Source organism: Puma concolor, chromosome C2, assembly GCF_028749965.1.
Source record: "Puma concolor isolate L17-30 chromosome C2, mPumCon1.1.hap2, whole genome shotgun sequence".
In the NCBI taxonomy this organism is placed as follows: Eukaryota; Metazoa; Chordata; class Mammalia; order Carnivora; family Felidae; genus Puma; species Puma concolor.
The window spans coordinates 62,487,455-62,511,198 of record NC_141675.1 but is presented as its reverse complement, the minus strand read 5'-3'; the positions used below and the strand labels follow the sequence as shown (position 1 = coordinate 62,511,198).

Genomic DNA, 23,744 nt, shown 5'->3' with positions numbered 1-23,744 from the left:
GCTTTCATCTCTCTGCAACAGCTGTCTGGTGAGCTCTGTGGTGAAGTCTCACGCAGGATCTGAGAAGAAGTGTGCTCTGATCAAACTGGAGTTGTCAACTCGAGTGCAAAAGTGAAAAGTCTGCCTTCCAGACATAGGCACAAAGATCGGCAAATGACCAGCTCTGCTTTGCCAAAAATCAGAAAATGATTTTGAGTTATTTACATGCTAATTTCAAATGATCTCTGGCTTGATCTGAGAAAAAGAAGTATGTAAAAATGGGCTAAAAAATGCATGTACAGATTTTAAAAAGGAATGTTAAGTTTTCTATTAGCACTTTAAAAAAATTGGCTGACAGCGGGCGATAACGTTAGATTGGGCTCCCCCATCTGCAGTGAGCAGCGTTCTGAGGTTACAGGTTTCTACAGACAGAAGAGCAGGGACATACAAAAAAAAAATCGTTACTTGGTCAAATGTTTGGTTTCAAAAAGAATCGTTTGTTGGTCTACAACAGATGTGAGAGCATTTCAGGGAAACATTTACATATTTGAAACACTAGTTATGATGGGGCACTTTATTTCAGTGTGAGGGAAGACGTTTCCAACTTTAATTTTCTTTCTGGTTAGCGTTTAAGTAGGGGGGATGAGGGCCACTTCCTCGTTCTCAGAAGTAGACTTACCTACTTTTTTCCCTCTAACTTAAGAAGTGAGAAATCATTCAATTATGCCGACTATATTTAACGATTAGAAAGATTTTTCTATTCCAGGTCTTCAACTGTTGTGTTTCTTTTAACTTGGAGATATAGCTAATGGATAGCCATTATAGTTTTTTTTTTTTAATTTCTATTTTCTCATTGCGTTCATGAAGCAAAGAGGAGAAAAGCTTTTGTTTCCCCTAAAGGAAGTTGTAAATTTTGAAGTATGTTTTTATAAATTCTCTCACATGTATACAGTCACTATTTCTCATCAATCGCATATGTGCAGATACAACAGCCCACGAATGTGTCTGATTATTGGGCCATCAATTTCACTCTTACCAAATAAAGTAGTTTGACTTTATTATTTACATGATTCTTAAAATATGTAGGCCAATGACCACACAAATAAACACGGGCTTTTGGATCAGGAGACAGCCTGGTGTTTATGAACAAGTTTCTTTGTGTTTTTAACAATATCTGGCACATTGAAACAAAACTCTTTACTGAAACATGGAACCTGGATATTTGTGTACTTCGTGATCTATGCTGGGCAGGGGCCCCATCCTCTGCTCTGATGGCAGACAAGAGTATGAAAATCTGTTATTGCGTTTTGACATTTTCTTTGCACGATTAGGTCAGTTGGTAAGTCTCCACTCTGCAGTTCTTAGAAGCCCAGATTTCCTGTTACAATGCAATGTGGTTCTGATTACAGCCTTACTGAAGCCCAGACTTAGTACCTGTGTTCTGCTAGCAGTTTTACCCCTCATTTTCCGTGTTAACATGAGCAACTTATTGACCCTACCTTCTCTTCTTTGCCTGCGATGGTTGGGGAGATTGCGAATCCAAGGGGGTCACAGTGAGGAAACTGAAGACAGCGTATTATCCACGTTCTGAGTTCTGGTACAATGCTCTCAAGCTGGAGAAGAGGACCATAATACACTCAAAACAAAAGTGTTTTTTCTAGTATAGAGTTGTGGCTTATCTGTTTTGGGCTTTAATTGTGACTGTCACCACAAGTTCAGTTCGTGAGACAACGTGATTATTGTTCAGAGGAACACTGCCAAAGACCTTACAAACCTCTAGTCCTACGCAATATCATATAATGAATCTGGTCCATGGAACCATCTTTGCTCACATGACTCACACAGCTTCTTACGTAAGTTTGCCTTAGCATGTAAGCTGACTTACACAGTTTTCCTGCCTTTCATTCTCGCTCCCCTACATTCCTTCCCTCACAAAGTAGCCTGGATTTTCTTTCAAAAATGAATGTTGGGGTGTGTGAGTGGCTCAGTCAGTTAAGCGTCCGACTCTTGATTTCAGCTCAAGTCATGATCTCACGGTCCTGGGATCGAGCTCTGAGTCCAGCTCCACAATGGGCTTGGAGCCTGCTTAAGATTCTCTCTCTCACCCTCTCTCTCTGCCTTGCCCCTCCCTGGCTCACCCTCTATCTCTCCCTCTAATAAAAAACAAAGTGAAATAAATAAGGTTGTTTCTCTCTCTTGCTAGTATCCTCCAATGACTTCTCACTGCACTCTGATCAACTTCCAAACTCCTTTTTGTGTATTCAAATGCTTGACATGATCTGGGCTGTACCATTTTCTTGACCTCAATTCTTACCACTGTCCTTCTCTTTGCACACTGCATATCGTGCACAATGGCTTTCTTCCTGGTTCTGCCTTGAAGCCTCTGAACTGGCCGTTCCCTCTTCTTGAGAGCCTGTTTTCCTGCCTCATCACACTGATGACTCCTTCTCATTCAACCATTAGGTCTCCGCTGACCCATCTTGTCACTCAATTCAGACAACTCTTCCTGGGCCTCCTGATCTAAAGAATTCTCCGAGGGATTCTCTTTCAACCACCTATTTTATTTCCTTCACAGCACTCACTACACTTTAATATTATTTGTTGCTTCATTGACTTACTAGTTTATTTTTTGTCTTCCTATGCAGGCATGTGTGCTTCCAGAGAAAAGGGACTTTATCTTATTCTCAGTATCCTTGTTGTTGGGTGGATAGACAAAAGACCGATCACTGAGTTTATCCAAGTCCACTAACCAGAAAAAACTCAAGACTGGTTTCAGAGTCTAACTCTAGTTATACTCTAGTATAACTAACTTAGAGCTCATCCTTTTGTTCCTCATTTCTACAGTTGTCTTAATTCTCGTCAGGGTCCTACATTCACTAGTTTTCATTATCCTGAATTCATTTAGTTTCTAGTAGCCCCTAGAGAGAGAACCTAACACATGCTAGGTACTTTGTGAATGTTAGTAGAACTGGAATCTGACATTTTATTTTAATTAAGTTGAGCAACCTCACATTACCACATAACATATTAACTCTACTAAAAAAACCATTTTCTAAACATAAAGCAACTAAAATTAGTGACATTCCTCCTGTTTTAATGTTAATACCTTAAATCTCTATGATGGGAGTTTTTATAGGAACATCTTTCAGTGAGGTTTTACAATATTACTGTATCTGCTTGTATAGAATTTCTTTAAGGAAGTGTTCTTACATCTCCTTTTTTAAACAGGATTAAAGTTAGGTGACTCACCCAAAGCTCTGGTGAGCCAGTAGTGAAGGAAGTACCTGTGATTCTAATCTCTCCCCTCTCTCCCCCTGCCCCTCCCTCCCCTACCTTCCTGCCCATTCCCTTTTTAAATGTTTTTTGCTATTTTGTTCCCTTTGGATTTTTTTTTAAGTTTAAATTTATTTTCTTTTTTTTCAACATGTTATTTAAAAGCATCCACAAACAAAAGCCTTGGGAATGGAAAGAGAGGCGTGGGGGAGAGATTGTGGTAAAAATGGGGAGATCTCAGAACTTCAAGAAACCTCTTCACCAAAGAGAGCAAAGGCCGGGAAATGGTGATGTCATTCCTTTTCAAAAGTAGCCAGAAGGAAGGCTGGAAATGACCCATGCATATACTCATCGTTTATGGCAATGCTTTCTCTGTCGTGCACCCAGATCTTCAATGCCTCTCTTCTAAGCCATCCCATGAGCTGCGCCGCTGAGGATATTTAAAAGCTCTGCCTACCAAACACAATTTGATTGGCAGCTAAAGACTTATTTTCAGATGTGATGGATAAAGCAGAGGCTCTTAACTTCCTTTTCTGCTTTCTCATCTTCATGACACAGTTTTGTTTTCTTTTTTTAGGGAGGATAAAATGCATTTTTTTTTTTTAATTTTTTTTTTCAACGTTTTTTATTTATTTTTGGGACAGAGAGAAACAGAGCATGAACGGGGGAGGGGCAGAGAGAGAGGGAGACACAGCATCGGAAACAGGCTCCAGGCTCCGAGCCATCAGCCCAGAGCCTGACGCGGGGCTCGAACTCACGGACCGCGAGATCGTGACCTGGCTGAAGTCGGACGCTTAACCGACTGCGCCACCCAGGCGCCCCTAAAATGCATTTTTTAAAAAAAGTTTGTTTATTTTGAGAGAGACAGAGACAGCATAAGTCGGGGAAAGGCAGAGAGAATGAGAGAGAGAATTCCAAGCAGGCTTCAGCACTGTCAGTGCAGAGCCGGGTTTGGGGCTTGAACTTACAAAACTGTTGTATCATGACCTGAGCAGAAACCAAGACTTGGACACTTGACCGAAGGAGCCACCCAGGCAGCCTGATAAAATGCATTTTTAAGGGGAAGTGATGTTGCAACCAACCAACAGGAGTGGCAAACATGCCTGTTCTCATTTCCCCAATGAGAACCATAAAGTAGGGCAAGTGGGCAAATACCTCAGGCCGATTCAGGGCGATTCACTGCAGCCCAACTCTCAATTCCAAGCAAGTATAAGCAGGGAGAAAATGACAAAACATTGAAATGTTAATCTTCAAATGCTCCTTGTAGACTTTCGTTTTTCTTTTTTTTTGTGCATCTGGAAGGGTTCAATGGTAGGAGGAAAATGGGCTTGAAATGGCTAAGGAAATGCTGTGAAGAAAGAAGCAAGCAATTGGGAAAAAGGGCTTCTTCCACGTGGAAAAAAAAAAAAAAAGAATAAGGAAAAGGAAAAAAAAGGACGAAGCGCTCTGGGGCCGGCAGAGCACAGGGGTTACCGTCCTAGTCTGTGCCATTCAGGGCAGGGCACTGAGCCTCTGCGAGCTTGCTTGCTGTCTTTTGAGGAGAATATTTATTTTGCAGTTTGTTTTGAGGTCTAATCTAGTACTAGGTTCATAGGAGATATTCAGTAGCTGATAGTTTTAAAAGTCACGGAGGTAATTTGAACAAGGTCGAAAATAAAGACCTGGGAGTCGCTTAGAGCAGGAAACACAGGATTCTTTTCCAAGTCTGCAGTAAAGAGAGGTGTCTTTACACAGGACCCCTTCAGCTATACAGAAGCTATTTTCAGCAAAAACCCTTTTGAAAGCTTTTCCTGATATTAATTATAAAATAATATGGGCCTAAAAAATCAATGGTGACAATATGATCAGTTAGAACATCTAGAAAAAATGGTTTGGATGTCAGGCTACTGGCTTGTTTATGGGAAAAAGAGGGAAAAAACGGGTGAGGAGGGTTTTCTTTGTTGTTTTTTATTTTTGTTTTTGTTTTGTTTTGTTTTTTCCTCCTGAAAGCAAGGTTATTTATGTTATGAAGTGAATTATTTGAATGCTTTTTTTTTTTTTTTTTTTTAGTTTTCACCTGGTTATATTAGCAGCATATAGACACAACCTCCCTATACTCTGGGAGCTTGTTGTTAAGTATTTTTCTTTCATATTATTAAGAAAATATAGATAATCGTAGATATTTTTCTTGTTAGGTTGTGTTTTCATTGCAACTTGTTATGTGGAGAGTAAACTTGAAACTTGTTACAAATTCACCAAACCAAATTCTGAGTTTCCTAAGGGTTTTGCTCCAATATAGTAGTAGCTTTATATGTTTTTTATTTTTATTTTGTTTTTTTTACTGATTTTATTAGTAATATGTATTAACTGATTAAAAACAAATAAATGCAAAAGCAGCCTCTATAGAAGTTCTATGGAAGAAAGAAAAAATAGTCTGTGAGTTTATTACTCAGAGATCATTGTTTTTGGGGGTATATTATCCAGATTTATGTAGTCATTCCCAATTCGTTTTTAAATGAAATCATGCTATGATATTTTCAATCTCATTTTAACTTAAAATACACCTCAGGCTTTCAATACCAATAAATATAGATTTGTCATAATTTTAATGATTTACATAATAATCCGTTTGAATGGATACACTATAATTTATGTAACCAATTCTCCCTTTGGAACTACTTAAATCTTTATTTTCCCAATTCTTTTTTACTACTAAAACGTATACTTCTATTTGTCTGATTGCTTCCATAGGATTAATTCTTAACAGTGAAATTTCTAGGTCAAAGGAAATTCATATTTAAAATTTTGTTGATATATATTTTCAGACTGTCCTCATGAAAACTGTTCTAGTGTTTACAAATGGCTTTTCTCTCTTGTTAACACTGGACATTGTAATTCTTTTTAATCTGGGCTTATCTAGTAATATAAAAGTACCTCATTTTAATTTGCATTTCTTTATTTACTGTTAAGCATGAACAATTTTTTTGTGTGTTTATTGGCTGACACTCTACTTTTGTGAATTGCCTAATCATGCCTTTTGACTATTTTTTTACTGGCCATTAATCTCTTTTGCAGACCAATTTTTCATAGCATCTTATATATTGGAGTTATTGCTGGTCATTTTGTTAATAATTCTTTTTAAATTCATTTTATAAATTCACAGGACCTGAAATTTTAAGTAAAAAATGACACAAATTTGTATGGGCAAAGAAAGGTGGGGACATATAAAGAAATAGAATGGACCTTAGGGAAAGATCCAAGGTCTCCAAAATGTTATTTGAAATAGTAGCTAAATTACAACAGAAGAGAGGTGGATGACTCATAAAAATTATTTTCCAGTAATTAACGTTTTAAAGAGTTGGCCATGTTCTAGAACAGGACGCCAGGATCCTCTTCTGTGGGACTTTGCAAATGGGTTTCATACCTTTCTATCTGGCTTGCACAACGTGAAAGGATAGGCCAGATGACTGTTCAAGATGTACCTTTGCCCAAAGTACTTTTTTTTTTTCCTATTTTTACATATAAACTTGAGATTCTTAAAAGCCCTAATTCAAGGTACTTTTTAGTTCAGTTACCAATGCTATGGACGCTGTCCTTTCTAACGGGCTTAAAAAATGAGAAAGCCTAAACCATATTTCGAAGCTTAAGAACGAATAAAAGTAGCTCTCTGTTTCAGTTCTTCCTAATACATGAAGAGTGATTGTGACTCATCTTCCTCAGTTTTAATTTCTTACTGCTCTCTTGTGGCCATTCAAATGAACTGTCCAGATTTTTTTTTAAACAGATCTTACAATGTTAATTGTTAATAAATTATCAAGCAGAGTCATCAAATGTTGTTTGTGTAATCAATTTGGAGTCTCTGACATTTGAACATTGAGGTTGCAAAATAATTATTTTATTACTAAACATTTACAGGCATGGGGCTGCAGAATAGGAAAGGCCTGCAAACTTCTTCTGATTTTTGTGAAAGCAGCCACGTGGTTATTCATCTATGAAGTCACCAAAAAGCTAAAATTTGACGTAGTTCTGGCCCTTCTGAAAGTAAAATAATGCCATTCCCAGCTCCTTCCCTTACTATGGCTTGGGAATATCAGTAGGGCCTAAGTTCAGTCATTATAATATAAAATAGTTCTTTTTTAGGGGTGGGGGGAATAACAAAGCTGGCTAAACATTAGAGCACAAATAAGATACAGCTAAAAACTAAAATTATTCTGTGACATTTTGGTCATGTAATACTGCCCACGGGTAGACAAGGACCCACAATCTCAGCTTCAGAGATCTTAAGAAGACAAAATGGGGGCACTGGGGTGGCTCAGTTGGCTGAGCGTCTGACTCTTGATTTCATCTGAGGTCATGATTTCACTGTTTGTGGGTTAGAGCCCCATGTTGAGCTCCGCACTGACAGCACAGAGCCTGCTTGGGATTTCTCTTTGTCCCTCTCTCTGTCCCTCTCCCTGCTCACACACACACACACACACACACACACTCTCTCTCTCTCTCTTTCTCTTTCAAAATAGATAAGCAAACATTAAACAAAAAAAAAAGACAAAATGAATTGAAATGCTTTATTCGTACAGGCCTGTCAGTCAGCAAGTTAAGATGTTGCCTAACAAAACTCTACTTCATTTGGCCTCAATCCCTGTGACCACATCTATGCAAATGGGGCAGGTTTTGAGTGCAACAAGTAGCTACTCTGCCATAATTAGCATATGTATATAAGCATACTTCATTTTATTGTGCTTCACAGATACTGTGTTTTTTTACAAATTAGAGGTTGGTGGCAACCTTATGTCTAGTAAGTCGATGGGCACCATTTTTCCAACAGCATTTGCTCACTTTGCATCCCTGTCACATTTTGGTTATTTTCCAATGTTCCCAACTTTTCCATTATTATGATATTTTTATGGCGATCCACGATTAGTGATCTTTAATCTTACTATTGTAATTGTTTGGGTGCCCCTACAAAGTAGCAAACTTCACCCATAAATGTTGTGTGTGTTCTCATTGCTCCACCAACCGGCCGTTCCCCCCATCTCTCTCCCTCTGCTCAGACCTCCCTATTCCCTGAGACACAACAATATTGACATTAGACCACTTAATCCTACAATAACCTCTAAGTGTTCAAGCAGAAGGCAGAGTTTCATGACTCTCAATTTAAATCAAAAGCTAGAAATGGTTGGACTTAGTGAGGAAGGCATGTCAAAAGCCGAGACAGGCTGAAAGCTAAGCCCTTGCATCGAACAGCCAACATGTGAATGCAAAGGAAAAATTCTTTTTTTTAAATATTTTTTTCAGTTTTGTTTATTTATGTTGAGAGACAGAGTGAGCAGGGGAGGGGTAGAGAGAGAGGGAAAGAGAGAATCTTAAGCAAGCTCCACACTGTCAGCACAGAGCCTGACGTGGGGCTCGAACTCATGAAACCAAGAGATCATGACCTGAACTGAGAGTCAGACGCTTAACCGACTGAGTCACCCAGGTGCTCCTACAAAGGAAAAAATCTTAAAGGGAATTAAGCAGTGATGCACAAATGATGAGAAAACAAAACAGCCTTATTGCTGATAGAGAGGAAGTTTGAATGGTCTGGATAGAAGATCAAACCAACCACCATGTTCCTTTCAGTCAAAGCCTGATTTAGAGCAAGACCCTAACCTTCCTCAATTCTATGAAGCCTAAGAGGTAAAGAAGCTGCACAAGAAAAATCTGAAGCTAGCAGAGTTTGGTTCATGAAGTTTAAGGAAAGAAGGTGTCTCCGTAACATAAAAATGCACAGTGACGCAAGTGCTGATGCAGAAACTACAGCAAATTATCCAGGAGATCTAGCTAAGATAATTTATGAAGGTGGCTGTACTAAACAACAGATTTTCAATGTAGATGAAACAGCCTTATACTGGGAGAAGATGCCATCTAGGACTTTCATAGCTAGAGAGAAGTTAATGCCTGGTTTCATAGCTTCAAAGGACAGGTTGACTATCTTGTTAGGGGCTAATGCAGCTGGTGACTTTAAGTTGAAACCAACTGTCATTGACCATTCTGGAAATCCTAGGACCCTTAGGAATTATTATGCTAAATCTACTTTGCCTATGTTCTATAAATGGAACAACAAAGCCGGGGTGACAGCATGTCTCTTTATACAACATGGCTTACTGAATATTTTAAGCCCACTGTTGATACTTACTGCTCAGAAAAAAAGATTCCTTTCAAAATATTACCACTCACTGACAATGCACCTGGTCATCTAAGAGCTCTGATGGAGATGTACAATGAGATTAATCTTGTTTTCATGCCTGCTAACACAATATCCATTCTATAGCCCATGTATCAAGGGCTAATTTTGACTTTCAAGACTTATTATTTAAGAAATACATTTCATAAGGCTATAACTGTCATGGATAGTGATACCTCTGATGGATCTAGGCAAAGTAAAATGAAAAGTTTTTAGAAAGGATTCACCATTCTAAATGCCATTTAGATGCAACCACCACCCTGACCAGTCAGCTGTGATCAACGTCAAGGCAAAACCCTCCACCAGCAAAAAGATTACGGCTCACTGAAAGCTTAGATGAGGCTTAGAATTTTTTTTCAGCAATAAAGTATTTTTAAATGAAGGTATGGCCTTTGTTTTAATAAGTAATGCTATCATATACTTAATACATTACAGTGTAGTTTAAACGTAACTTTTGTATGCACTGGAAACCGGAGAAATCATCTGGCTCACTTTATTGCAATATTTACTTTATTGTGGTGGTCTGGTACCAAGCCTGCAGTGTCTCTGACGTATACTATATTCACGTGGCTAATTCTTCTGTAAAATGAGGTCCACGCTCTTCCAGACATGATGCTATAGGAACAGAGCTGCGTTCAGAGCGGCCAGAGTTGTTACTTCAACCAATATATATTGGAGCAACATCTCTGAATCAGGTCCTAGGAATATAAATAATAGCCACCTCCCCCCAAAGGCATCGTTTCATTGAGTTTACAGTCTACTGTATGAGGCAGACATGATCCATGGAGGAATGCAAAAACACAACCATGATAAATCCTACAAAGAAATATGAAGTTTATCCAATCAAGAGGATTAGAAAAGGTTTCCTTGAGAATGTGATGATACAGCCAAGATGTCAAGGTGAATAGACACTAATGAGGCCGAGAGGAGAGAAAGAGCGGAAGGACCAGTGTGTGCAAAGGCCCTGCAGTGAGAGGGAGCAGGAAGCTGTTAATGAAATGAAACAATAGTTATTTAGTAGTAAGAAAGAAGAGGAAGGGTGAGATACTTAAAGGTGTTGAGATATGGTTTTGTGGGCTCAGTGAAAGGGTAAGTTTGCCTTTATTACAAAAGTATAAGAAAGATATCAAGATGCTCTAAGCAGATAATGTTAGGATCTCCTCGTGTTTGAAAAGACTGTTTTACTTTATGTGTGGAAAGTGGAGAGACAGGGGTCCAAGAAATGAAAAGAGAACACTTTGAAATCTATTGCAATAGTCCAGGTGAGACTCGGTAGTAGCATTGATGGGCTGTGAGAAATATCTAAATCAAAGGATACATAATCTTTAAGACTTAATTAACAATGGATTGGTTATTAGAGGTGAGGGTGACAGAGTGCTCTGGACGATTTCTTGGCAGCTAACTTCAATAACGCATTGACTTCTGGTTATATTTATTAATACCAGAATGCCAGAATGTGACCCATTTGGGTAGAAATACCGAGTTTAAGTTGTACATGAGATATATAACTAGAGATGGCAGGAAGGTAGGTAGGTACGTCAATTGAGAATTTAGGGGAGAATCTGTCATGCATATACATTTGAATAAACTTGGTATTCTAACGTGTGGATTTTGATGAGATTTCTGAGGATAGAAAACTAATAAAAAGGATGGACAGAATAAGTGAAACTTGAAGAAATTAAACAGCTCTTTGTTAAATTTTTTTTTCAACGTTTATTTATTTATTTTTGGGACAGAGAGAGACAGAGCATGAACGGGGGAGGGGCAGAGAGAGAGGGAGACACAGAATCGGAAACAGGATCCAGGCTCCGAGCCATCAGCCCAGAGCCCGATGCGGGGCTCGAACTCACGGACCGCGAGATCGTGACCTGGCTGAAGTCGGACGCTTAACCGACTGCGCCACCCAGGCGCCCCAAACAGCTCTTTGTTAAGTAAAAAATAAAAAAAGAAAGAGTCTACACAGGTGAGTAAGAAAAATTATTGGAGAGGATAGAGTAAAATCATGAGAACATGGTGCCACAGAGATCAATGGAAGATTACGGCTAAAGAAGAAAAAAAAACGGTTAACATGTCAAGCAGCTTAGGTAGCAATAAATAATAACAACTAACATCTGTAGCATTTAATATGCATCAGACATTTTCTCACGGTTTTTTATATATCAACTCCTTGAATCTTGATGCCTGTACTATGGTGTACTATTTTATAGATGAAGAAAGTGAAGCACAGAGAGGTTAGTCCCTTGCTTGAGATTACACAACTAGTAAATAGAGGAGTTAGCAGTCAAACCAAGGCAGTATGACTTTAAAGTTCCATACTTTGTTTGCCGTTATGCTGTTCTGCCTCTCGACAAGTCAAAGATGGAGAAAAAAATGTCTTTGAGTTGAGTGACATGAAGTTCGATCATGACCTTACCACGCACTGTTTGACTGGCATGATAGGTCCAGGCCAACAGCCACACTGCAATGATTGTACAGCCGGGGCAGGGGAAAGGTGAAGAAACAGACACTGCATTTCGGTACAGCTAGATGAGCAGCTGTTGAGAAGCATCGCTCTGAGAAATGTAGTTTGGATCAGTCCCCAGCTAGAGTTACACAAGTGGGATTCGTGTGAAGCCAGGCAACTATGGCAGACCCAAAGACTAGGGTCATCTCTATTTGGATATGAAGCCAGCATTCCGAAATGCACAGGCTCTTAGTTCTGCTGTAGAGGGAGACAAAATCACTGGGTTACCTTTGATATTACATTTCTGAGGTTAAAAACTATTTTATTAATATTGTTACTCCTATTCCTAAACTCCTTCACTTATTACAGTGCCTTATACGTGGCAGAGAGAAATGGGGTTCCGGGGGAAAGTCACTTTGGAGTTAGGGAATGCTCCCATGCTCCCTATTGGCCATGACGTTAGACAAATCCAAACCTCTTCATTCTTCAGCTGTAAAAGAGGAAAAAAACGGCACCCTCTCAGTATTGTTGGCAAGGTTAAGAATAAAAATACTTTGTTAACTACACAATTCTATAGAAATGTTAGGTGCCACTGTAACAAACTGCTATTGAAAGAGGGAAGGAAAGAGAGAAGGGAGTGACCTTGGTTTGAGAGTTTCACCACACCAGAAGAAATATAAGCCTACTGAAGAATGTGGGCACACAAAACTGTAACTATTTGTTGGTGAATTAATTGGTTTTTCCATTTGGGAAGAGTTAGAAACAACTCTTAGAAACAGCATGCGTCCTCTGGGGTCAGAAAAAGACCACCCTGACCTTTGCCTGAATACCATTTCCATGGGCACACTGGTCAACAGGGCAGGAGTTTCAGCTTAGCAGTGGTGATAGAACAGGCATTTAACATAAATATTTGTTGATTGATTGATTGAACTGGGCATATCATCAACATTGCAGCACAAAATGTTTCGACAAGTGATCTTGTGAGATTTTGTAGGAATAAGCTTGCCAGCATTACAGCAGGCAGATATTTCCTGAACAGTCACACCACAACGCCCCCGATGAATTGCCCACCAGTGCCAATTAAATGTAGTTGTAGTTAAACCTTCAGGGTGGTAGAAAATGATCTTTAGGACAGCATAGGATTCACTGGGGAGTAGCCAGCTCTACAATGCTATCGTTTCACACATAATTTGAGGAAGAGGTGAAGGAACATGAAAAACAGTTGCTTGCTGCGTTCATGGACTAGAGATTCTTCATTGACAGCAAGTCTGAGGTTTAAAATTTTAAAAACAATGAGACTTAGAGCTCTTTCAGACATTACACGAGGTCCTCTGAAGTTTTTCTTCAAGTGTACGTAACTCACCAACATATTTTTTAAAGTATTCACTTTCCAAAAGAACAAAACGAACAAATAAGAGCAACAAGAACAATAACAAACATAGCAAATGAACCAAAGACAAGAATAATGCAATTAAGAAAGAGCCTGTGTCTGTGTTTGGGTCTGCATGACCTGATCGCGTTACTGCATGACTACTGAGAATTTTCTTCATCAAATCTCTAGAGTAGTTATCATGCCACACACTTTTGCAACCTCCAGTGTAACCAGATCTCCCTGACTGTGTTCCAGATGCCTCCAACTGCAAAGCCACAGGGGATGTCTGGTAGGATCAGGTGCTAGAACAGGTCAAGGTAGACTGTGAGGCTTCTATGAAGTTGCTAGAGGTACCCTAAAGGAGGGCAGCCTCTTTTTCCCCTTTCTCTTAGATATACACTTGCTGTGCTGGCAGGGGCCCTTGAGACAGTTTCTCTTTGGAACCTCCTGTCTTTGTGCAAATTCCATTTTGTAATGACCCTTTTTCTCTTAGGACATAAATTGTGCCCTAAATTAATTTAAGGCTGGAGGCCTGAAATTACAAGCTGGATATAGCAACATAGCAGCAGTTGAATGGAGAACTAAATGTTATGTTTGAAATATAACTGATCAGTTTTAGAAACAAAATTCTAAACGACTAGTATGTTACTGATAGGTGGGCAGTCAAGCCCCTAAATGCCTTTGCAAAAAGTTCAGATCTTTTCTTATAGGTAACAGATGCTTACCTGGGACTTCCATGTGCTGGAATCCACTGGTGGAATTGCTGCTTCTTCCTGACTGAAGGAGTTCAATGCAGCTCCTTAGGACCCACGGGCTTTCAGAAGGACAACTCCATCCTTCTCTTCTAACAATACCACCCTTTGCTTTGCTCAGTCCTGAGTCTTTCTCTGAGGCTACAGTCTCCCTTTTGCCCTCATCTAGCTTGATAGTGTTAAATTTAGCTTGCTCTTGTTTAACTCATACTTGATGATTCCACATTCTCTGTATAAATGTGCCCATAATTACTTGAAAGAGAAAGCCATCCTTCCATTTTTAAAACCAGGTAACTAGATGATCTATCACATGCATATCCAACTGTTAATGTCAGCTCTGGTGTAGACTATATCATTTCTTTTCTACTAAAAAAAGAAAAAAAAATCACCAGAATGAAAAATGATTAAGAAAATGGAAAGAACGATGCTATAATACAGATGGCATTGAACCTACTTTAATTAATATACAAATAAAAAGAGCTAAGAAGCATTGGTATTTTATTATCAGTAATCACTGGTGACACACTTCACGATTGATTGCCAGAATGGCTGAGTACAGTTTCCTGAGATAAGCGTTCATGAGGGAGGTTTGAATCATAATGGAAAGTCAGACCATCCGATAGGTTAGTGTCTCTGTACTCACTGCCTCCTTGTAACTCTCACCAAGTAGGCCTCAAGGAACCATATTGAGGGGTGAAAGCAAGAGCCCTATGTATGTGGTGTGTACAAGAAGAATCAGACAAGGAAGGGAAATAAGAATCCAGACATTTCCATGTCTGGCCTGGCATCGTTTATTTCAGTTCATTACTCTCAAAGTGTTACTAAATTTTTTTTCTAAATAAAAATGTGCTCTAGTGAATAGCATTAATCTATTCATCCTAATTATAATTGTGCCAAGAACTCTGAATTGCCACTAAATACTTTTGTAAAAGTGCTTTTACTCTCATTCCAAACTATTCATATATCCAAACATCAAATGAATATTTAATAAGTATTTATGAGCATCTATTACATTCTTAACTGGACCCAAGTTCTACAGATGCAACAGAATGGTCTCTGCCATCACAGAGTTTACATTTTTAATGGGGACATAGATAATACAAAAAACAACTATAACGAAGTCTTATAAGGGTAATAGAGGGTAAACACCAGCTCCTAAAGGAGCAAATAGCAGAAGGCATCGAATCCCATCGGCAAGAGAAGGTCCTACGACTACCTGGAAGACATGATAATCAAGCTGCTATCTGAGAGATGACTAGAAATTAATCAAGTAAAGGGCCAGAGGTTAAGGAAGACAGTTCCAGCCAAGTAGAATGTTATACGCAAAGCCTCAAGATAAGGGAGAGATGGTGTGTGCAAGAAACAGAAGAGATTATGTATGTCTAGAGTCAAAAGTTCAGCATGGGGCATGGCAAGAGGAAGTAAAAATTAGAGATCTATGACTCCTAAGCCAGGCTAAGAATTTGGATCCTATTCTAATGTCAATGGGAAGCAAGTGAAAACTAACATATATAGTAAGATTAGATTTATATTTTAGAAAGACCAGTTGGACTTCATTGTGGAGAATACAAGATTCCCTCACCATCCACATTCTTGTTAGTGGAGCTCACAGTGTCTCGACTCAGGGGTGAGACTCAGATAAGATTTTAAATAAATCTCCACTTTCCAAACTTTTGCATACCACTGTACAAAACAGAATAGATAACCTAATATCTTTATCTGATCTCTTGCTGTCTAAACTGAGGAAATAGATCCATTCAGAAACATAAAGAATATTTTTAATTTTAAGTGGAGTAATAATGAAGCCCGGGGACATACTCAAGGTAGTAGAAGAGCAGTGATCTGAGGACCTGAGAGATATTTAAAGAGCATCACTAAGCCACTGGGATAGATTTGATATAGGGCAGAGGTCAAGAGTGATAGAGAAAGAATGAAGGATAATGCACAGTCATTACTAAGGTGATAAAAACCATGATATTTCTACAGCTGTGATAGGAAACAAGAGAGGAGAAATGGTTTTGGTTTTCACTGAAATGGAGTTTGGGGATCATGAGACGTAGAAGATAAAAATTCTATTTGGAACTTACTGCATTTAAAGTGTAAGAGGAAATTGAAGTGGATTTGTCCAGTAAGCAGTTAGATGTTTGAATCTGAAGCTAAGGAAAGGCACTGAAGCACAAAATTTCTAGTTATTGGCTTGTAGATAGTGTGGTGGAGACTTCCAGTTGTTCATTAAAATCTATCCCTCCACGCCCCATTTTCCCTGATGTTATGCCCAATTAAAGTCCACGTTTCCCAGCTGTCACCATGGACTTGTGTGCCCATTTGACCACATTCTTGCCAGGGAAATGTGAATAGATGCAATGTATGCAACTTCATGCCATTTGCTTATAGAGTAGTTCATGCCCCTGACCTTCCTTGTTTCCTTTCTCTTTCCTGAAGACCCTAAACTTAGTAGAAACCTAGCTTCAGACAGCAGACAATGACTAGCCAGATGGTGCTGAGATTCAGAACAGCAGGATAAGAGAAGCTGGGTCTCTAAGTGACTGTGTAGGGCAAAGTTGCTGCTGTCCTGGATCACGTACACCTTGACTCTTAGGTGAGAGCGAGGTAAACCTCATTCTTTACATCACTCTTTTTTTTTTTTTTTTTTTTTGCAATAGCTTAGTCTTCACCCTAAAGAATAGAGATGGAAATCTTGTGAGACAACATTAGATATACAAGGGAAAAGCATGTAGAATGAGGAAAGAAAGACCCTGTGATAGAATCTTGCAGAACACCAATATTGAAAAAGTAGGCAGACTAGAATCATGAAAAAGAGGATTATAAATGTAACTGAAAAAATTAGAGGAAATCAAGGGGTGTGCCTCTTCATAAATAGTGGGAAGAGAGCGGTCAAGTGTCAAATGATGCTAAGGGATCAACAAAGTAGGGGCCTGGGTGGCTTGGTCGGTTACACATCTGACTTCAGCTCAGGTCGTGATCTCCTAGCTTGGAGCTTCACGTCAGGCTCTGTGCTGACAGCTCAGAGCCTGGAGCCTGCTTCAGATTCTGTGTCTCCCTCTTCTGCCCCTCCCCCGCTGGTGCTCTGTCTCTCTCAAACATAAACATAAAAACAAAAACACAAAAAACAGAACAAAACAACAACAACAACAAAGTAAAAACCCGGAGGGAGAATTCTGGGGATTTTGTATCAAGGAGGCCACTGGTGACCTCAATGAGGACAGGTCCAAAGAAATTGTGGGTATGAAGAGATGGCAGAGAGATGAGGAAATGGAGATTACAAACACTGGCAGGATTTTACAGAAATTTGGTGTGGTAGTAAGAAGAGAGGTGGAGCCACAATTATAGGTGGAAATGGGATCAGCAACTAATAGCTAATATTTATCTCACGGCTTAAGAGGGACCAGGTAGGGGCGCCTGGGTGGCGCAGTCGGTTAAGCGTCCGACTTCAGCCAGGTCACGATCTCGCGGTCCGTGAGTTCGAGCCCCGCGTCGGGCTCTGGGCTGATGGCTCGGAGCCTGGAGCCTGTTTCTGATTCTGTGTCTCCCTCTCTCTCTGCCCCTCCCCTGTTCATGCTCTGTCTCTCTCTGTCCCAAAAATAAATAAACGTTGAAAAAAAAAAATTAAAAAAAAAAAAAAAAAAAGAGGGACCAGGTAATATCCTAAACTCTACACATATTCTTCCATTCATTTCTCACAACAAGCCTCTTAAATTGGTCTACCATGTACGTTTTACAGAAAACCAAAGCCAAAAAATGTCTAATAACTGTCTAAGGCCCCACTAAGTTTTGGAACACCCTTAATCGCCTTTTGCTACAATGGCTGGTCAGGCAGCAATTTTTTTTTCGGTGCCTAAAACTGGGAAGCTTCCTCCTTTCACTATTCTTGCTGATCGTAAGCTGAATTTTAAAGTTAGGCCCAACAAAATGTTGAACAGCAAGGCAAAGATACGGTTGGTCCACCTCAGCCAAGGCCCAGAACATTTCTACTTGCCTCAATACCTGAGGCCTGACTGGTTCAAGAAGGATGCTTTCAGATGTCCTGTGTTGATAATCATCACCCTGATCTGTTAGTCACAACATGAATTTAGAGTTGTTTTCAGGGTGCCTTTGAAACTGCTTGTCCTGGAAACTTGCTTGTTTGTTTGAAATAAGTACCCAAGGATCTTGAAAAAGAGCTGAGGAAACATAGCAAAAGGGATTTCTTAGAAGTGGTGAGGGCCCCCTTGCTGTTGTGGAGACCATGAATTTATTGTGACATTTATCTGCAGTTACCTGATTTCCTCCGATGTATGGTCAGCCACTGATGTAAATACGCTGAGAAGGGAGGTGGCTGGAGTCTCCTAGGCTTGGGCTTCTGCCAGTAGATGATGGAAAAATAAGTTAGGATATTAAAAACAGAGTAGTTGAAATGATGGATCATGGGACTTAAGCTGTGTAGGAAAGGGGGATGTGGGAGAACTGATCAAGAGAATGAAGCAGGGTTAAGGGTTTTGAGTGTAAGCTTCATGACAGCAGGCATCTTTTGACTTCTTGCTTTCCCCAAGGAAATCCAGTGTTGAGAACAATATAAGGTACCAAGAGTGCTCTCAAAACTATTTAATGGCTATACCATGAGACTAAAGACTAAAATATTAGAAATAATTAAACAACAGACAGAAAATAAGAATTCTTGGTTAAATAATTATGTAGTGCAAATTTACAATTTAAGAGCTGGAGTAGTTTCAGGTAAAAATTAAGGTTCTACGTTTACAACTTGGTGGTGGGTGCCTAAAATACACACACACACACACACACACACACACACACACACACACTGACAGTGTGGAACCTGCTTAGGATTCTCTCTCTCTCCCTCTCTTTCTGACCCTCTCCCTCCCTCCCTCTCTTTCTCTTTCAAAATAAATAAGTAAAATTAAAAAATATATATTAAGGGGCACCTGGGTGGCTCGGTCGGTTAAGCATCCGACTTTGGCTCAGGTTATGATCTGACAGGTCCTGAGTTTGAGCCCTGGGTCAGGCTTTGTGCTGACAGCTCAGAACCTGGAGCCTGTTTCGGATTCTGTGTCTCCCTCTCTCTCTGCCCCTCTCCTGCTCATGCTCTGTCTCTCTCTCAAAAATAAATGAACATTAAAATAAATAAATAAATAAATAAATATATATATATATATATATAAACCCCAACTTGGTGGTGGGAGCCTGAGGGCACTGCACAAAAAAGTAAGTTACTGGAGATGAGGCCAACATACAGAGAGCTAAGGGTTTCTTTGGGTTGAACACAGTCTTTCCAGGCACTCAGGATGATAACAGAACCCTTGGAAAGGAAGAGAATTGTAAGCCCAGGTGCCAAGGCAATCAGTAAGTGAGAGGGAATGATTAGAAAGTCTGAAAGCAACACACTGTGAAAAACAGAGAATGGTACACAAGTCAAAGATGAAAATTCCAGCTAGCTTCACTTAATAATAATAATGGTTAATGTGTTCCATTCACCTGGCTAAAGTGGCTGACAATGGATACTTTATAGTTCGATTTACCTGTTTTCATGGTCTAAAATGAAATATTGATTGCCCGTCTGGAAAATTATTTCATTCTGTGCCATATGACATGAATCTTGCTTCTTTTTTTTTCCTCATATGCCAAAATTGGATGAATCTATAAAGGCAAATTTATTTGATGTTAATAATCTATCAATCAATCGATAAAAAAATCCAAACCAGTTGATGAACATGGATATTGTCCAGTCTTTGAGTTTTTGATATTTGTCTATCATGTTCACACATTCTTATTACTTACTATTCTTTCTAGATAAGAATTTCCTATTTATTCTTTATCTTCTTTGCAATGGCGTGCATGATTTCTTTGTAATGGCATGCATGTCAAATATTTCGTGTTGGCCATTTTATTTTTTACTATTGTATATTGTTTACTTGTTGATATAGCTTGAGATTAACTTTGTTTAAATTTGACAATAAAAGTATTTCCTTTTAAACAATCAATTCCATTTTGACGATATTATATAAAATGCTAAATATTTTGTGGCATGTCTTGCAACTACAATTTATCCCAGTTTTTTAATAATGCCTAGAAACAAATAAAATTGTAGGTTCTATGTTTGTTTCTCTGGAAGAGAAAATGGAAAACCGAGGCAATCACACCAATAATTTAGGTACATAAGTGACTTGGCTATTTCATTCAAAAGTGTTTTTTCATCTGAGTTATCTGTATATTTAATTCCCCGTTACTCTCCTTTCATAGAGAGACTGTGTATGAACCAGAAATTAAAGAAAAAGTTTCTAATTCTTTGGTTAAAGACTGGGTGGAAATGTTCTAGCGTTTGTGCTATGATGTGTAGAATGTTTCATAACCAAAAAAAAATATTAACAAAGAATTCTTACCTTGATTCTCATTAGCTACAATTTAAGCAGAAAATCCAACCAATGAGTAGACCATTTCAGAGAATGTTTTCATGCTGAACTCTTGATTCCCCTGTCTTTGTGAAGCTGAAAGTCACCAGACGCTATTTGATAGCTTGTTCCACTATTCTCTAGTACTCTTTTCTTTTCATTATTTCAACTATGCTAGTCAAATAAGTTTCCATGGCCCTGTCCTCAAAAGTTGTACAGGGCATGATGGCTTGTTTTGCTTGGCAAAATTCTCTAGAACGTGATTCATTGTCTGCAGGTGATTCATGGTTAGGAAATTAATTCTGAACTCTGCCAGTGATTGTGGTTGATTAAAGTCCAGAAGTCCCTGCCGTCTATTCACTAGCACTCTTTGTCAACTGGAATATTTCTGTAATAAAAAGGGCCGAAAGTAGATGTGTTTGATGCATGGAATTTACATGCGTGTTTGCATCTTTTGAAAGAGCTACTCGAGCCTACACAATTTTAACACTTGGCATGAAAATCATTCTAAAAGTGTCTGACTGAATGAATCACATTTTACAAATAAATATCTGTCAAATGGTGCAATTACTTCAGATCCAGTCATTAAGCAATAAAATAAAGCAGTAAATAGGATACATCTGCTGCAAAGTGCTATAGAAATGCGAGTTTCCTTCTCAAGTTACTTGTCTTTTAATATTTTAGCCTAATTGGTGGAATGATTCACAAGAAACATCAACCATTCAATGTAATCATGGCACCAAAAAAGGGGGGTTGGAAATAAAGGCTTTCTAAACCAGTCAATAGGACAAGAAAAAAACACCCACTTAACACGAGCACAGAGAGCCAAAAATGGGGATGAGACATAAAGTATTTCTTTTATGTGCCATTATGGGGAATGCTGTGAGATGAAGGACCACACATCCTTTGGAAGCAATAATAGCATCTCAAGGTGTTATCTGGTTTCCTTCCATATCAAAATAGTGTGGACGTGTAAATAAAGTAAATGTAAGGAGACTGTTATCTTTGTAAGCCAACTGAAATGCACGTGTTTGGTTTTTCTTAAATGAAGAAAGTAAATAAGTAAGCAGACATGATATTAGCTTCATAATTCTCCGTTACTTTATCAGTGGTACAGAGTTTACATTCAAAGTCAGGCCAGGTAATGCATTAGCTAATTATAATTATGATCTATTGATCTGTGGATGGACATCATAAAGTATTAGGTCTTCTTTCTCCAGTTGTTCTCTTTTCTATATAGATAATTATAAAAGAGGGGTGAAAAAAAAGAAAGTCTGAAAATTCAGCTTGGTAAAATATTTAAAGTTAAGTTTTTGTTGGGAGTTGATCATGAAAAGTATGTTGTTGTTGTAACTCCAGAAAAAATAAACAGAGGAAACTAAAATTCAGATAACTAGTGTTAGTGCTGAGGTATCTTGGGGTTTTTCAATATTTTCCATTATATGTTCTTATGCCTGGACCTAAAGAGGTTGTCTTTATTTCTGTTCTCTCCCTTGTACCTCTGTCACTACCATAAAAAGAACATGTTCAGGCTAGCCCGCTGTTCTAAAGAGGATGAGAAACATGTGGAGCAGAGCTGTTCCAGCCAATTTACAAGCCTACAGTGATGCACAAATGCGTGATGATTATTAATGACTGTTGTTTTTGATGATTTCTTAGGCAGCAATAACTAAAAGGTGCAAATGCATATATATAAAAATGTGTGAGTAAATATGTATAGATATATAAGTGTATGTAAACATATATTTAAGGAAATCAAAAGTATAGTCCTTTAATCTGGTCTTTTTCAGTTAATGTATGTCCTCACTCATCTCCAGTATATATAATCATTTCTACTTTTGTTACTGCTAGAGTGTGAGGTTCCTGAAAGCAGATATTGCTGTATGCCAGTGACTGGTCAGGATTTGGCCCACAGTTAAGAATTAGATAAGTATGCAGAGACTAAATTAAAATATTCAATATCATACTTTTGATGGCCGCATTTTATTCCATTCTACATATGCATATATCATGATATTTCTAACCAGCCCTTTATTTTAATGTGTGTTAAAAATGTTTTACAAACTTAGAATTTGGAGCACATTTGTGTTTATTTTCTTAGGAAAAATTCTTAGAAGTAGAATTTTAGGGCCAAAGTATATAGAAAGGATAGCTATTTATTTATTTATTTTTTTTTTTTTATTTTTTTTTTTAAATTTTTTTTTTTCAACGTTTATTTATTTTTTGGGACAGAGAGAGAGCACGAATGGGGGAGGGGCAGAGAGAGAGGGAGACACAGAATCAGAAACAGGCTCCAGGCTCTGAGCCATCAGCCCAGAGCCTGACGCGGGGCTCGAACTCACGGACCGCGAGATCGTGACCTGGCTGAAGTCGGACGCTTAACCGACTGCGCCACCCAGGCGCCCCAAGGATAGCTATTTAAACAAAACCTTTTTTTTTTTTTTTTTTTTTTGTTTAAATCAGCATCTTAGTGATCATAATTTGGCAAAAGCTTTTTGGTTTGGTTGGTTTTTTCCACGTAACTTATTTGATTCATAATGTGGCCTTTCTAAATTAAGGTGAGGAAAAAAAAAGCAATCTCAGATTGTGCTTAGTGCAAGCACAGGGTTGCAAGTATGCATGTTTTCCCTTTAAAAAAAAAAAAAAAAAAAAGCTGTAACCACTTCCGCTTCTATCAATTTCTCTTTTCTACTTTTTGAGGCTTCCTTTCTGGTCGGGTCAGCAAAGGTCTATTGAGGCTCTAGGCTGTGTGGGGAGCTTCACCCACCAACCTCTTCTTTAAAGGTGCTCTCCCCCCTCCTTCCAGTTCACACTCGAGGGAATACATGGAGTAGCAGAGTGCAGAAACCATTAAAAATATAGGTTGAAAATTTCAAAGATAGAACTTGTCATTGCCAGGAGAGTAGCCATCTTACCTGCTTTTGGACATATTCCTGTGGTCTAGTTTGAGGGGACCTTTCAGTTTGGACAGTTTTAGAGCAAACCAGGAAGTTGATGAGAGGGACAGAGAACTTATCAGTAACCATAAGAGAGGGTTGGTGGGCACACTGTTGCAGAGAGACTTACACCCATACCATTCTACTGAGCATAGCCTTTCAAACGGGCCTTAATTATGCCTGAACGTCTTCCTTCCTCCTCTCTAGAGATCATTCTACAATGCAGATTTCACAGTGAACTAAGGCACTGGCTCTCCCACTTTCTGTGTGTTCCTATTCAAAGTATAACAGACTTGTCAATCCAAGGTAATGTTATTCCCATATTTTGCTAAGCATTATATTTATTATAAAACATAAATGACAGTAGGCTGCCATTTATT

At 38.7% G+C, this 23,744-nt stretch overlaps 1 long non-coding RNA gene across 3 annotated transcripts; it reads right to left on the bottom strand.

The window, feature by feature from the left end:
* Positions 1–1,444: 1,444 nt before the first annotated feature.
* On the bottom strand, positions 1,445–20,626 carry LOC147577287 (uncharacterized). 3 transcript variants are annotated; one of them, XR_015240108.1, is made up of 4 exons: positions 20,420–20,626; positions 19,559–19,676; positions 18,300–18,381; positions 1,445–1,592 (listed from the first exon to the last, which is right to left on the bottom strand). It is a non-coding gene; the product is annotated as an uncharacterized LOC147577287 (long non-coding RNA). The 3 variants fall into 3 exon arrangements; XR_015240110.1 differs by lacking the exon at positions 1,445–1,592 and adding an exon at positions 12,162–12,387; XR_015240109.1 differs by lacking the exon at positions 1,445–1,592 and adding an exon at positions 17,687–18,202.
* Positions 20,627–23,744: the final 3,118 nt, after the last annotated feature.